This window comes from Molothrus ater, chromosome Z (assembly GCF_012460135.2).
Source record: "Molothrus ater isolate BHLD 08-10-18 breed brown headed cowbird chromosome Z, BPBGC_Mater_1.1, whole genome shotgun sequence".
NCBI classification, from domain to species: domain Eukaryota; kingdom Metazoa; phylum Chordata; class Aves; order Passeriformes; family Icteridae; genus Molothrus; species Molothrus ater.
In genome coordinates, this window is record NC_050511.2 from 7,117,921 (window position 1) to 7,131,620 (window position 13,700).

Consider the following 13,700-nt stretch of genomic DNA (forward strand, 5'->3'; position numbering starts at 1 on the left):
GAATCATTCACAGCAGGTCATTTTGGTTGGACTGCAATCAACTTGCCAGGTTTGATAAGACCGGTATTTGAGAGAGTATTGATCTCAGCTCTTTTCTCTCTTTAATTTCATTTTTTTGTATTTGTTTATACTTAACATTTAACAAGCTCCTTGCATCTTGCTTACTGGTTACATTCAGCCTCTGGCTTATGTATTTGTTGCTCCTTGAAAGCTTTGTAAAATTTCTGCAGCTTTTGGGCCAGCGTCCATTTCTGCATGGCTTAGCTCACCTTTTCCTCCCTGTCTTCAGTTTGTGTTGGGATGATTAATTAAACCCCAGTTTGATTCACAAGACCAATGCTATTTCCTCACTACATTTTCACTCTAAAAGATTGTTGCAGTGGGAATCCTACCCCGGTACTGTAGTTTCTCTGCCTTTTTGTGCATGCCTGGGCTCAGCACCATCATCTGCCTTCTGGTAGCAATTCCAGGTGCTCCCTGCAAGTGGTTTGTGGGTCCCAAGCAATGTATTCACACCTGATAAAGGGCACTAGTTCTTGATCTGCAGATTCTGCCAGGCTGTACAGAGAAGATGAGAGAGGAAACAAAGGCACAGAGGTGGAAACAGCTTTTCCAAGGTGGTATTGCTGACCATGTCAGAGCCTGGCTAGACCCCAGTGCTCTCAGTCGCTCTCTGGTGAATTCTCTCCAGCACCAGAAAACCTCTGAGGGTGATTTAAAAGGGTGTGATTTTAACCAAGCTCAAGGCCCAGCAGTCCAATGAATCTTCTCCCAACAACTGGTATGCACATAATTCATCTCGTTTTTCAGGCTTTTGTGACTAACACAAGAGCTGTTCACCCTAACCTCCCTGTATGATTCATCTGTGTTTTGTATGGCTTTTGTTACTCAAATTGTAACTCTCAAGTGCAAGAGGTGAAAGCAAAATTAAAGAGTGATATCTGACAGCAGATGGAGATTTGATAATATGAAGAGGAGTTTTTTACTGGATCTTGTTCCAAGTTGTAACAGTGTTGGAGATGGTTAGACCCGGGCCAAAAATAACAAAAACATTGAAATAAGAATTCTGATCTGATTGGGTTTTTTCCCCTGGGTTTATGTCCAGTATTTCAGATATTGTGCTAGAAAAGATTCAGAAAATCATAGAATTAGTTTAGGTTAAAAAAAAATTAAAAATCATTGAGTTCAACTGTTAACCCAGCACAGCCAATTCCACCATTAAACCATTTCCCTGAAGACCACATCTATGCATCCTTTAAATACCTCCAGGCATGGTGACTCCAGAACTTTCCCGAGCTTTCCTAGAAAAGCATGTTTGACAATTTTTATATGAAAAAATTCTTCCTGATGTCCAAGCGAACCTTCCCTTCCCCAGTTCTGTTGCCCCCCTCTGCACACTCTCCAGTACCCCAAGTAATGAGGACACAGACAGTTCAATTCCAGTGTGAATTAAACTTTGTTTCATTTGCAGATTTGGGGTCTGTTTACAATAAGGGACTACAGGTCAGATAGAAACAAGGTAGTCCAAAGGGAGGACTGACTTAGAGCTGTTTCTCCTTCTCCATCTAATTTTTGGTTTTTCATCGCATCCAATCCTTGAATATGTTTAAAATTTCCCTGTCACCCTGCTTCCTTAGCCATACAAATTACCACTTTTTTGTTTATTTAATCAGCTTGATAGGATGATTAAAAGTTAAAGTATATGAGGAGTCTATTCTACTTAAAAGTACTGGGATTTTGTTTAGACCTTGCTTTCATACAGTGTTGGCTTAAAGGAGTGTAATGCCACCTGCATAGTTTTAAATGCTTCCTTTTGTTTAAGAGATGCCCATAAACATAACTCTTTTTTCAGTGTTATTATAATTATTATTAAACAAAGAAGGTCAGTGTGGTTTTGAATTAATTGTTTCACTCTACAAGAAAGTCAAACTCTAATCAGTCTGAAAGCTGAGATGTAGGAAAACACAATTTAAACACTCTGGATTGGTTTTTTTTCTACTGAGTACAAAGCTGTCCACTCCGAATAAGAACATTGAGCTCAGCTTTGCTATCCTCCACCAGCTGCCCTTTCCAATAATGACTCCATGACTGGTAGTTAGCAGAAGGAATTTTATTTAGGACTCATGTTTTGATAAGACTTAAGACTATTTTAAAAAACCCCAAATTTCCCAAATGACAGGCTAAGTAGGTGGTTAACCAGCTCCAAAGCACAGATCTAAAGCAAAACACATTTTCAGAGAAACTGCACAACATAAGCCCTTGGGGGACAGGCTCAAGTAAAACAAAATGGGGTCTGCAAATTCATTGAAATTAGGTGAAGCATTTGAGAACCATCACCATTCAAAGATATTGATGAGCCCTGGTCTGCACATGCAAGACCATAGCATTAATCATTCACACAGACAGGAACAGACTGTAGTTTTCCAGCAAGATCTGCTGAGGGTTGTTGGGCAGTTTGGAAGATGTGTTGTTGAGGCTGCTGCTGGGTCTATTGGGGTAAATGTGCAGATGTGGCTCTCCCTACACCCTATTACTGCAGTGCATCTCTCTCATCCCTCAGGCAGCCCTGTTTGCAGCTGAACCTGGCCAGCCCCTGGGACTTCAGTCAGTCCTGGCACCTTCCTGTGCCAGTCCATGCCCCTCTTCTTCCTGCCCATGCCTCAGTTTCCTAAATTAAGCAAAGTACAGGAGATATGTATTGATCTGTCTTGTGGAGTTGACACACAAGAAAGGAAAAAGAAACATTTGCAGGATAAAATTAATAGAAATTTCCACTGGATTTCATTTAGCATTGCATTTGTGGGAAGTCCAGACCAGTTGTTATGTTTGGAGCTTTCAACCCCAGCATGAAATTCTTGGTTCCTTCCTCTCCCATCATTAAGGCCTGAACCTGACCCTCTTTACTAGCAAGAGTAAACACTGCCCTTTGAAACTGTCACGATGACTGACACGTAAAAACTCCACATTACATAGGGTATTGGGAGTGAATGGAGATTTCAGGCTCAGCTTTAAAAAGGCTGCAGCAAAGATGGCTCAGTGAGAGGTGCCTGCTCCATCCCTCAACCCCTTACTGCTCCAGAGTGTGGGTCTGCATCCTCAGCACTGGTGTCCTTCAGATGAACTGTTGACCAGAGCTCCCTTGTCCTACCTGTCTCAGGTGGCTGCTGCTCAAAAAGAGCTTAAAAATATCCCAGTGTAAGATTCCCAGAAGAGGTGTGACCTCAGTGTCTTTGCCAAAGCTCTCCTCTCACTGTAACATAAGGCCCAGATGTGAGATGAGCATTTGATGACTCTCAGGGTTTAACTGTGCAGGAGCAGATCGTGTCCTGGGTTCTGGCTCTGCAGAAACATCTCTCCTGCCCACCACCACTGTCACCAAACACCACTCCATGCAGTGTCTGAGTGGTGATCCACAGCATGAACCTCACTCTCAAAGCCAGAGGCTCTCTGACACCCATTTGAGGATCCTCTGCATTACATCTGCATTGAGATTTTGCCTGATTACAAAGGCTGAGCTTTCCCCTGTGCACAATAACAAAAAAAAGTTTGCTGAGGGTGTCTGTCAGTTAACTCAGCATTGGCCTAAATCCTGATCCTTACCTCTGTGACTTCTGTGTACTGCATTTGTTCCATCTTGTACCTCTCACTGTTTCACTCCCATAGCTCTTCCTCAACATGGCTGAGCTCTGGAGCAGAAAACAAAGATAAGGGAGATCCCATGCTCAGTTCTTCCCTTCACCACACAGTGTTGGTATGCCTATGATTACTGGAGATAGACTATTAAATTTACACCTTTTAAGTCCTGCTTTTGTGCAGCATCTCTCTAGTACTGGTAAAATGCAGGAGGGCATCTGAAAGGTAGGCACCAATCCCCCTATTTTTTCCCAGATTCTAAGATCCCCTCCCTTCTCCTCCTCCCTCAGTCCAGGGGAAGGGTATCTGTCCCCAGAACTGCAGCAGTTGGCTGCTCATTCACAGATAAACTGCTCCAGCTCTCTGCCTTATTACTATTCATATTCGTTTCCCCATCCCAGCAGGCAGTAATCCAGTAAAAGATGTCAGCTGGTTAGCAGAATCATCTGGGAAAACTTGGGAGACCCTTAACAGACTTCCCCTTCCCATTGCCAGCCCCCTGCTACTAATTCAAATAGTCCCCAAAGCACTGGGGGGGTTTATTTCAGTTTCCTTTCTCTTTGTCTGTTTTCTTGGTTTTGTTGTTGGCTTGAATTTTTTGGTTTTATTTTTCTTTTTTTCCTTCTGGACCCAGCTGCATCTCTGCAAATTCCATCTCCAAAATGGAAGCTTGGCTGAGCTGGAAGCTGTCAGCACCAATGGTTAGTAGCTGGCTGAGGCCACTTGCCAGGGAAGGGGGAAGATGAGTCCCTAGGCATCAAGGCAGCATGAAAAGTGACTACATCTAAATACTTCAGCACATGATATCTTTCCCATTACTTTGATTCAAATCTCCCTTAATCCTCGGCTGAGTTAATGCAGTTAGTAGGTTATGAGTGCCGCATGTGGATGCCTCTGGATTTGAGTCCTTCACACAATTGGTTGGTAAATAATTTAGTACCAGTTTCGCCTGGAACAGAACCTCAAAATAGCCAGGCTGCTTATAGCTCCTGCTTTCTCTCTTCCCACTTTTGTCCCCTTCACAAGCTCTGGAGGGAGGGGGGTTGTTTGTGCAGCACAGCCTGGCAGAGACTGCCATTTTACATGTCACAGCTTCCTCCTGTCCCTGCTCATCACAATCTCTCCTAATTTATTTTCTAGAAGAAAGGGGAGGGGAAGACTGGGGTCAGGCCAGAGAGCTACACACACACAAAAAAAAAGCAACTGAACATTCCTGCCTTGGAATCTGCAAACAATAAGAATTTGCCCAAATTTCTTCCACCAAACTCAGTTTTTCCTTTACATCTGGTGTTTTCAAAATAGTGGTGAATTAATTTATTTAGACCTCTTAAATTCTGTTTAAGGCCAACATGGCAAAGGTAGACAGACAATAGTAATAACAATGAAGGAATATTTGAGTTTATGAAAAAATCCTGAATGAGAAAGGCAACAGGAATCCCTCTGAAATGTCCAGGAAATCTGGGATGGACAAAATTCAAGTGTTTCAATTCTTCTTTGGGCCATAAAAATATCCCTAATTATGTTCCTTATCCTATTTTATTTCTTGTCACACTTCCTTGTCTTCTTCCCTGTTACTGACCATGGTGCATCAGGCTATGCACTGTATGCCATGTTCCTTCTTCACACCAGACACCACCATCCTCAGCCTCACCCAGCAGATGTGGAGCAGACTCTAAATTCCTGTTCCTCATCATTGTTTCTAGTTTAACTGAGGTTCTTCTTGATCTGAACCATGGAGCATTTTCCCTCTCCTAACCCAATGAAATACTGACGAAGAAAGGATTTGACCTCAGAGATGGTTTTGTGAGAGACAGGATTTGACCTCATAGCTGGTTTTGTGAGATCCTCTTGACTGATTTCTGTGGAAGCCATGGGGAGAGCAGAAGAAACCATGGACAAAATTTGCCATTAAATGTTCCCCAGAAGAGAGGCAAACCATTTGCACATAGAAGCTGATGGGTGAAATATTTAATTTTGCTTTATTCAGGAGGTTGAATTTCAGGAGATGAAAAGTGACCAGATTCCTGGTCTGACCTAACTTTCTGGTTAAATTAATTGTTGCTGGGACCTCTCTCACTGTGAGAATCACTGAGGCCAACCAACATGGAGCACTTTGTGTCACCCAAGTCTAGACCACAACCACTTTGATCCTCAGACAGGTGTTTAGGGTGACAGACAAGTGCATTCTTGTTTACCCACCCTCATACATGCCCAAAAGCAGTCTGGGGGCCACCCTCCCTCTCTCAGATACCAATTCCCTTAGCACACTGCATTTTGGTCAGTCTGCCTGCCCAGCCACAAACAAACCTTTTAGCCAGACCCCAGAGTGGTCACTCTCACACCAGAAGTTCTTTGTCATTTCTTAGCTGCTTGTGAGCCTCCACATCCCCACCCCAGACCCTATATGTGGCTTTCCAAACATCTGTTTATAGGAGTCTGCACCAGCACATGAATTTAGCAGGGTTTTATCTGTGAGGTGCCAGTCACCAATACGAGTATTTAATTATATATCACAGCCACAGAAAAAGAGAGAGCTACTTGCGCACTGCACCGCTTCAGTGTTGTATTGTTGTGTGTCAGGGCTTTCGCTTGCTCTTGCCTGCTTTCCCTTCCTGTTTCGCCTGTTTCCTGCTGCAGTTTCTTTCACCCGCGCAGTCGGGTGTTTTGCAGACAAGCTGCAGTTCAGCTGCCTGCCCACACTCAGTGAGGTGCAACACTACTTCATAGAAGGGAGGACTGAGGCACAAGGACTTTAGGGTCAGAAAGTTCACCCTCAGGTGCTTAAAGGCAGCAAAAGTCTGCAGCATTTAGGGACCAGAGGGATGCTTGCCAGAGGTGGTATCACTGCGTGTTTGCTCCAATACGAGCAATGGTTGCTTAGCAACTTTGAGATGATGGCCAACTATTCTGATGTCTGAGTAAGGATTCAGACATTTCATTTCAGGGACCCACATTTGAAAACACTGGTTTAGGTGGGGTGATGAAGGTCACATGCAGAGATGGTGGCTGAGCAGTAGGGGCAGAGCCAAGCTTGCTCCTCAGTGCCCATTTCAATCAGGAACAACTGTTTGCTTCCTCTACAGAGATGTTTTGGACCTTTGCTGTTAGGAATCACCCTTTCTGTCTTGGCATGGTTAAAGCTGGCCCCTGGGAATGGAGGATTTGTGGAAATGAGGGTTTGAAATGGCTGCCCACCCTAAATGCCCCTGGCCAAGGCTGGCATCCTCACTGATGGCTGTGGTGACGAGGGGGTGTGAGGGTGCCGGGGCACTGAGCTGCTCATGGGGGGTCTCCAGCTTGACTCACAGACCCTTTCTGAGGGTCACACTTTCACCCGGCCTGCAAAATGGGACTAGTGATGCTTCAACTACATTTGCCAAGAGCTTTGAGAGGTTTGTTTCCCTCCTACAAATGCAAGGCAAGATCTAAATAGCAGTGTTATTTCTAGCGTGTTATCCTGAGAGCGAGAGGCACAAACAAGATCCGCATTTGCTGATGGTGACTCACTGTGAGCCTTTGAGGGTTGTGTGGAAGGGCTTGCTCTGATGTTTTTGCTGCTCTGAGATAGATTATTGATTCTCTTTATCTGGTGTTCGTCTTACAAACCCAAGGTGATGAGCATCCTGTTAGTTTCAAGAGCACTGGTGCTATTTTTCTACTGCTTCAAGGGACACAGAATACGATCCAAGTATCCTCAGATGAGCAAAAAAAGCAGGTCAACCTGGTTCACATCAATTAAACTGCCAACTCCAAAAGAAGGCTGAAAAGTAAGATTGGATAGCAAAAGCAGACCTTGTCCAGTGCGACAGTTGGGAATTTTCAATTAAATTGTATTTTGTTTGTCTTGGGTTGGCTTCTGTTGTTACTGAGTTTGCTAGGAAATGCCAGATCATTGAAAACACTGTCTTTCATCTGGGGGGCAAAAAAAAATCCAGAGAAAAATCTCATAAAATTGTCAAAATGTTTTATTTTGACATTGGTGGCAAAGGAAAAAATGTGTTCTTTCCCATTACAATAGAATTTGTTATTTCAGAAATGTAATCTTATTCCCAGGTAATTAATACAAGAAAATGTGTGGAATCTAACAGATTTGTATATACAGCTGTTGAGATACAAAAATAAGGATTTGGCTTTAACACAATAGGGATTTCACTGTTCTTCTCAATCCATGGCAGAAAAAGGTCTCTCCAGCAGCAGCTGCAACATCAACATCCCTTTCTTTGCAGCAAAACCTCCAGCCAAAAAATGCTAGATGCAAAATTTACCACATTCTTCACAAAAAGCCTTTCTTGGCTCACTCCCTCACCCACCTTCTGCCTTTCTTGAAAGCCATAAATATGAAGAGGCCAGCTGAAGTTAACTGCAAAATACCCACTTGCAAACAGGTGTAACAAAAGAGTGAGTCTGAAATTAACGTTCTGCAGAAAAGAGAGGGAGAAAGGAGGTGGGGTGGGAGGTGGGAAGTGGGGAAACGGGAAAAAAATAAAACCATTATATGATTGAAGGCCTTATAAATGTAAATGGTTTGACAGAAAGGGTTTAGCAGCCCTGGGTAGAAGATTGCACTTGCTGTTTCAAGGCCCTTATTTTCAAAATCGCAGCACTGGATCCCTTTCAAAGCTGGTCCCTGTGTTTGCTTTTTCAATCAGTGAATATCAGATTGTCTTTTTTTTTTTTTTTTATATTCTCTGCACTCATGTTCCAGGCTTAAATGAAACCTGAGAGAGAGAGAGAGAATACGAGCCGTGTTCTGGACCTTTGAAAGAGCTCATCCCTGCTGCCTTTATTGCTACTTATTTATGAATCTCCCATCTCCCCCTCCCAATCCCCCCTTCCTCACCAACCTCCACCTCTTGTTTTCCTGCAGCAAATCCCACCTTCCCCTTTGGATGTTTTTTACTTTTCTTTTTCCTCTACATTTATCTATATATTTTATACCCAGTAAGTCAATCAGTTTCAAATTATTGGTCCCTGAGACAGATGTTTGGTGAGTCATTTAGCTGCGCGAAGTTCTTTAGACGGCTTGCTCTTCCACCTCCTGTTCATTTAAAGCATCTTTTGAGGCTGATTTTTCCTTTTCAAAATGTCTTTAACTGCCGAACGTTTGCTCCCACCGGGCAGTCTAATGATGTTGGACACAATATGTGTGAACATCTCTTTAGAGGCCATCTCCCCTAGGCTACATTCTTGCCTATAAAATCATTGTTTATTTAGTCCTTAGGCCTAGGAACCATCTGCAGTCCCCATGGCTCCTGTTGTTTTTAAAGTCCTATTAAGTTTCTGCACTTCTCCTCAGAGCATTATTTTATTTCTAAATAACCACAGACAACTTCTTGTCAACGCGGCTTCTGCCAGGCAAATTAGAGATGACAGTTTCATTCTTCTGACTGTGTTGAGCTCTCATCTGATGTTATTTAATGTGAAAAGCAACTGTTATATAGAGAGTGATTTAAAAACAATGAGGAAAAAATAATAATAGTAATAATAATAATTTTAAAGGAGAAGATGGAGAGGGTGGCCCAGAGACTCTGGGTTAAGATGCTCAGATAGTGTTTGCCAGCCCAGAGAATATTAGGGATTGGAAGGCTCTATATAATGGTTATAACAAAAGAGAATCAATGAGAGCTGACTTGATGTCATTTTCAATCTTTCTTTTCCTGACTGGAACTGAAAACATTTTTGTTTGGTTTGGTAGGGTTTATTTTTGCTTTCCCGCCTTGCTGTCTTTTCCCACCTCACATTCCCCTCCTCTGCTGAGTAAGCACTCAAAGCCAAGGACAGTGGCTGAGCCCTGTCCTCCAAGGGGGAGCCCATCCTGCTCAGCCACTCCTGGCCTCATCACCCAGGAGCTGTGAGCTGGCAGCAGAGACACCAAAATCCAACCCCTTGGCTGAGCAGCATCTCAGAAGCAGGATGCTCTCGGCATCAAGAGGCACCTCCCCCTTGCAAATCACTCTGTGCAGGACTTCTCCCTATGTCTTAGTAGAGGTGCTTCACTGAAACAACTCTAGCTAAAAAGGTGAAGTCCCTACAGTGATGTTCATGCCGGGAGAAGGATGTCTGCTCTTGCAACAGGCTTGCTCTGCAGGCAAGTGAACCAGCATGACTCATGCCCACACTTCTAGTAATATTCCTCTCCCTAAAGCCAGATGGCATCATCCATTTTCTCTTCTGGGAAAGGTTCCTGGCTCGGGGTACACCCCAAACCATGCCCAGGTATTGACTGTGAGTGCTAGCTGGTCAGGGCTGGCAGTGGGCCAGTCTACATCACTAACAAAACAACAGGGAGGACAAAAGCAAAACACCTGAGCCCAAACTGCCTCCTTGGACAACGAGATGGCCATGGTGTTTTGACCTCCCTCAGCTTATGAACAACAAGCTGCTGGCTCTGGCTTCATGCTGACTGCTGCTGATAAAAGTGTGATCAGGAAGAAAGTGAAAAATCAGTAAGAAAAAGAGGTAAACCTGTGTGATGTCTGTGAACCAGCCAACATCTTACTGCATCAGTTTTGCCACCCACTGATCAGCTGTGATAGCTGGGCAGGAAGGCTGGATTCAGCTGTGTTCATAAGGCTCTGCAAGACGCAGGGAGAGGACTGCAGATGGAAATGGTTGGGAGGGGGTGATGTGTTTTGTGAGAGCATCTCACCGTAGTAGTGCTGTGGCTGTGCAGCCAAACACTCAGACATCAGGGAAGGAGGTTAAGGTGGCTTCTGTCATCTTAACACTGCCTCCCCCTGTATGTTGCAGCATAAGGCTGTCAACCTAACCCTCACTTTGTGGAAGTCATGTAACTCCAGTGAAGTTTTTAAAAGTCTGGAATTATATCGTGTTCTATTAGCAAAGAAACAGCGCATTACACTACTAAGGAAAGAGGCTGGCATCAATGGATCTGTGATGATTGACACCAGATGAGAAGCTGCCTTTTACAGCAATCACAGATTAGTTTTCCAGATAGTATGATACTACTTCAAGTGAGTGTTTCTGCAAACCTTAGCTATTGCCATGCTTCTACAACCCATTTGTCTCCTTGAATGCTCACACTGGTTTTGCTCTGTCAGAGCAGTCTACACTATCCTTATCAACTTAGATGGTTTATCTTCTCACTATGGCTTGTATTCTAATCACTTGGGCATCTACCATCCAGTCTGAATTTGCTTATGAAACAGCAGGGTAGCCTTACATGCAGGTACAATTCAGGGGGATATGGCAATTCCATTACTGTGAAGTTCATTTACTGCATGCTTGGGTGGTCTATATACTTTAGTAAATTTTCACTGTTTATGCTGCAGCTGTGAATAATCTCCTGAGTGCTGTTCTGTTCCAAATAGGTTGTCATCCCATCCTCAGCACCAGCATGCTAGAGAGCCCTCCAGTCACGCATTAAGTACTATGACCAGTTTCTCTCCAGTGAGCCTCTTCTGACATTTTCTTCTGAAGGGGACAAATTTAAGTGCACAACCACTTTTGTTTCACTGGTTTTATTTTTGAAGTCTGCCTCTATGTCTGCTCTTGGGGTGTACAGTAGAGAAGGCATGATGAGGAAGTGTCCCTAGTTCTACAACTAAAGAATGTCTGCAGTCTGTGATTAACTATTTTTTTTGTGTGTGTGTGTGTGTGTGAGCTGCTTCTATAAAGCCCTTGAGAAACTTCTGCACTGTTTCAGACCTGACACTGTCATTCAGTGTCTCTTACTCCAGGGGGAAGTTGTTGCTCATATAGGTGCAGGTGAATATGCAGGATATTTGGAGAGGTGAAAGGAATACATGCTAAGGAGTGCAATAATAGGGTTCACCTCCAGTGCTTCTCAGGAGATGGGGACTTCTGGCCCAAGGGGTCAAGCTCACAAAAAGTTGGTCATTCCACAGGAAGGAATAATGGAATGGAGACAACCTGCTGAATACCTAGCTGTCTGTCTCCACCCCTTGCTCCAGTACCCCAAAAGTGTAGGAACCCTTTGCAGAGGGTACCGAGAGGGCTCAGTAAAACCGAGGTGCGCTCACATTGAGTCTTTCCCTCAGTGAGAGCTTTGTCAAATGGCCATGACAAGACTCTTAAGTTCTGCTTTAATTATTGTATTGTGAAAGTTTATTCAGGACTGTGCTAGTCACCTATGGCTCCTTTAAAAGCCAGCAGAGGGGAAAAGTTACTCCAGGTGGCAATTCATCTCCTTGAAAAAAAGACAGAGCAATTGACTTGTGGAGGAGCATGTTTCTCTCTGCAGAGCAGTGGGACACAAGTTGTGGCTAGGAGCTATAAGGCTGAATCTCAGCTGTGGCTCCTTTTGTGGGACCTACAACCTGGAGAGCAGATCCCAGGTTCTACCTCAGGCAAGGTTTAAGAAGAGAAATTTGTTAGAGAGGAAAGGGTGCATTCTCATCCTGAAAAGGAGCTGTGGAGGGGATGAATTAGTGTATCCCCGTCCAAAAGAGCTGAGGTATGTTTGAGGACGGGGAGGGACTGTTGTGGTGAGTAGTTGAGTCCATCTATCCCACTGCACAGTCAAAGGGTGGATATATGCTTCTCCAGACACCAGTGATGTCTCCCCACAGGAAATCCAGCTGTTCCTTTTATGTGGGGAGAGGGGAGTAGAGGGGAGGGGGAAAGAAGGGGGGAAATGGGAAGTGAAGAAAATTACTTTGAGCCATTACAATTGAACCCAGACAGTACTTGGATGTGACTGCAATTAAAACGGAAGGTCTTTTAGATGTAGGAAAGAAATCCTGGCTCTTAGAGTCCGTGGAGAATGCAGTATTCAGTAACCACAGAGGCAGGCATACATTATAAATACATCTGTAACTACTGAGATAGGTGTGAAAATGTAATTAACTGGAAACCTACTGAGTTTAAATGGACTTTTAGTTGTTTCAGGTTTTTTTTTCCCTTCTTCTTTAGCCCTCCCTCCTTCCATTCTAAAGTTAAGTTTAGACTTGTGGGTCCTCTAACTCCCACTGGCACAGTGTAATTTAGCAAAGGTTGTTCCAGCCGAATTTGAAATTAATAATTTCAAATAGGCAAATCAATGATATTTAAAAGCTCCCTCCTGTGTGTTTGTACAATCTGCACAGGTATAAAAGCTAATCACATCTTGCTGGGGAAGAACATTTTTTATCAGTTTTAAGTAGAGCTTGGCAGTTTGGCGGGATCAAACACCATGTTTCTTCCTAAAGTGTGTGTGCACCTCTGTAATTTAATATTTCTCATTAACTTAGTGCTGGGAAAAGGTGTCAATGCTGACAGGGAGAGGCCAGACAGCCCCCTGAGAGACCATCTATTTCATGTCACCATGAGATCTGTGGATAGAAGGAAGGGGACATAGAAGGGATCATGGAACAGGAAGTTAAAAAGTAAAGCTTCTGAGGGTATTGCTTTTTTGGACAGTGAAGGGCTAGGTTTGGCTCACCTAAAAGACATAGAGGAGGATGCCAAAACACAGACTTCCTTCAAATATCTCTGCAAATGCCATATTAGCTCAGCTCCAGCACTGTTTGTTGTTCTTTGTCATGATCATAGCACTTCAAATATCATATATCTCATGAAAAATATCAGACAAAAAATTGCAGACTTTACATTTTTCATAACAACATTCCTTTCTAACATCAGTAATTTACTTTTACTGTCCACCTGGAAATAAGATATTGTAAAACCACTCTCAGCATTTTCTCTGTTAAGTATAATTTGAATGCTATTACTATTTGCAAATCAGGGAATCAGAGAATCAGAGAATCATAAAATGGTTTGGGTTGAAAGGGACCTAAAGATCATGTAGTTATGAATACTCTCCCCTTTCTAAGTCCTCAAAGACCTTCAGCTGCAATAATTTCTTGCAGCAAGGAGTTCCATAGGTCAACTCTAGAGAAGGCAAAATATATGCTATTTCTATGCCAACTCCAATGTATAATTTATTTTCTGGATTAGTATTTTGCCTGTGCTTCTACATGAAAAGATCCTATTCAGCCCAGTGCTCTCTCATATGGAGAAGAAAAGCCAGCTGGCTGTGCTGAAATACTCTTTCAAAAAGTTCCAAGAAGGAGGAAGAGTCTCACATTTGTATTCTCCTTGCAACA

The 13,700-nt window shown here is 43.4% G+C and overlaps 1 protein-coding gene across 16 annotated transcripts in view; it reads left to right on the top strand.

Moving 5' to 3' along the window:
- The window catches only part of CELF4 (CUGBP Elav-like family member 4), a 712,154-nt gene that overhangs the window by 424,623 nt on the left and 273,831 nt on the right, over positions 1-13,700 (top strand). The gene's annotated exons all lie outside the window — the stretch shown is intronic.